The following is a 2,866-nucleotide window of genomic DNA, read 5'->3' as shown; positions in this document are numbered from 1 at the left end:
GGCGTCTGAGGGTACAGGAGTCCCTTTGTGCCCATCCTGAGTATCCTGTCCTGATGGCACATCCCTCTGTGCTGCAATTCCTGCCACAGCTCCAGGGGACTCTTGTGAACAATTATGTCGGGAGGGCAATATATCTCTGCAGATGCCCCCCCAGCTACAGGAGGAGCCAACTGAAGCAGCAGCACCCTTTTAGACATTATCGGGAGCTATCTCCCCTCCGACACAGCCCAGTCCTCCAATGAACTTCTCCAGCGCCATTCATGACCATATATGAGGGATGGCTCCGCTGCAGGTGTCATATCACTGTGGTGGTGCAGTGTTACAGGACAGGGCTGGTTGTAGTGGGGGAAAAAGTTTTTTCAGCCCTTGAGCCCTGCTGTGTGGACCAGGAGCACTGAGCATGTCCCATGACTGGCACATCCAAGAGCCCACGGTGTGAGTGTCCAGCCACTCCCGTGCCATAAGACCCACAGGGCTGGGACTGCACTGGGGACTGTGTCAGGAAGGGAAGGAACCAGCCCCCGTCCCTGTGACAGACCTTGCTGTGCTGGGAGCAGCAGCTGGGAAAGGGTCTTAGCCCAGGCCAGCGTCCCATCCCAGGAGCTCACCCACCCCTCCCCGGAGGCCCACACAGAAGGTCCCTCACAGGAACTGGGACATGTCCCTGTCCTGGCAGCAGACATGCAGCCCAGAGGCTCAGACGCGTCCCTGGCTGTCAGTGTGTCACCGAGGAGCCGTTATTCCCCACGAATGGATCAGAGCTGCAGCCTGCAGGTCCACAAACCACAGCCCCTACGCTTCCCCCATGGCACTTGGGCAGGAAGTCTGTGGTTTCCTCCTGGCGCCATGCCCGGGCACATCCCTGCAGTGCCCCCGAGCCACCCCCACACCGGTGGCTGCAGCCAGGGCTGCAGGGGCTGCTGCTCTGGCCTCACAGACATGGGCCAAGCAGCTCCTGTCCCCCATGGTGACTCTGTGACAGCACATGGACAGTCTGCATCAAGCTCCATGGCCATGGGGTGCCACCGGTGACGTGAGCACTGCACCATCCTACTGCCACCACTGTGTGCCCATGAGTTATCCTGACAGTGACCTCACTCCCTCCTACTGCCACCGCTGTGTACTCATTGGTTATACTGACAGTGACCTCACACCTACTGCCACTGCTGTGTGCCCATTAGTTATACTGATGGTGACCTCCACCCTCTACTGCCACGGTTGTTTGCTCATGAGTTACACTGTCACGCGTATGTGTGCAGTGTATGGACTTCTGCTGACAATGGTTCTTCCCAAAAGCTGTATATGGGCATCATGTAAATATTGTTTTGGTGACATCAGGAGCACCCACACGAGCCATGTGCATGTTCCTGGCCCATCTGCTACTCACCCACAGGCGATGTCATAGCATTTACATCTGATATAGGCCTGCTCCTGCCCTATCAGCTGCTCAGGCAGCAGTGACATTACAAGCACCTACACATGCCATGGGCCTACTCCAGGCCTGTGAGCTACTCAGTCATGACTGACTCAACCATCTGGTGGCCTCACAAGCACCTGTAAGGACTTGCACCTGGTCCTGGCCCGTCAGCTATCCAGCATCAAAAGTACATGCCCAAGCCATGTTTCTCCCTATGGCCTATCAGCTCCTCAAGCACCAGTGACCTGACCACCACACATCCACCCACTTGCCGTCTGCTCACCTGCAAGACACAAAGGCACAAGCGACAGCACAAGCTGTGACACAAGCCATGTGCCTGCTCTTGGCCTATCAGCTACCTGGGTGTCAGTCATCTCGCAATCACTCACACAAGCCATGAGTCAGCTCCTGGCGTATGATCTACTCAGGCACCAGGGACCTCACCAGCACAACCCATTTGCTATGTGCTCATGTAGGGGGTGACCCCATCTGGCAGTCCCCACCCAATCACTTGATCACTCCCCACCAGTGGGATGGGGGCAGGAACTGGAAGAGCAAAAGCAGGAAAGACATTCCCATGGGTCAAGATAAGGACAATTTAATAAATAGAGAAGTAATCACTCACAACAGGAGATGTATGCCTGGCCCGTCTCTGAGCAAAGCATACCTTGAAGAAGACACCTGTTCCCCCAGTTTTATTGCTGATCATGACATCATATGGTGTGGAATATCCCTTTGGTCAGCTGGGGTCAACTGTCTTGGCTTTGTCCCCTCCAGCTTCTTGCCACCTCCAGTCTCCACAGTGTTAGAGCAGAGTGAGAAACAGAGAAGGCCTTGAGGCTGTACCAGTGCTGCTCAGCAACAGCTACAATGTCAGAGTCTTGTTCAAGCTGTTTTGGCCACCAAGGCAAAGCACAGAACAGCAGGGGAACAAGACAATTAGCTCCATTCCAGCCAGACCCAGCACACTCTCCACCCCTTATTCCATACCGTGTGCACTCTGCTCAGGTCCTACAGTGTTCAAGACATTTACATCCACCACCACTCCCTTCCCCATCCTTTGACATGACACACGCAGCATACTGGGTTTGGCTGGTATGGCTCAGGTGGACTTGGACAAGTCCCAGCACACTCCTGAGTTCTTCCTTCACTCAGCCAGCCAGAGCTTTTTGAAACATTCCATCAGGTTATGAATATGACTCCAACTCCAGACGAATGTTCTGACTTCCAATGCATAGGACTGCATAGGCCTGTTAAAGAGGAAAGGAGGCAAAAGCAGATGCATTAGCAACAGGACATTTTCTTGAAGGTAGATCACCATGACGTGTTTCATTTTAGCTCGACCTCTCCAGCCTGAGAAATAAGACTTGACTACACAGTTACATGAAGAGAATGCATAACTGCTATCTTGCGGACAAGAAAACCTATTTATCACCTGCCTGCATCCCA

This window comes from Caloenas nicobarica, chromosome 21 (assembly GCF_036013445.1).
Source record: "Caloenas nicobarica isolate bCalNic1 chromosome 21, bCalNic1.hap1, whole genome shotgun sequence".
Classification (NCBI taxonomy): domain Eukaryota; kingdom Metazoa; phylum Chordata; class Aves; order Columbiformes; family Columbidae; genus Caloenas; species Caloenas nicobarica.
The sequence above is the reverse complement of the archived record's forward strand: the minus strand, read 5'-3'. Positions refer to the sequence as shown.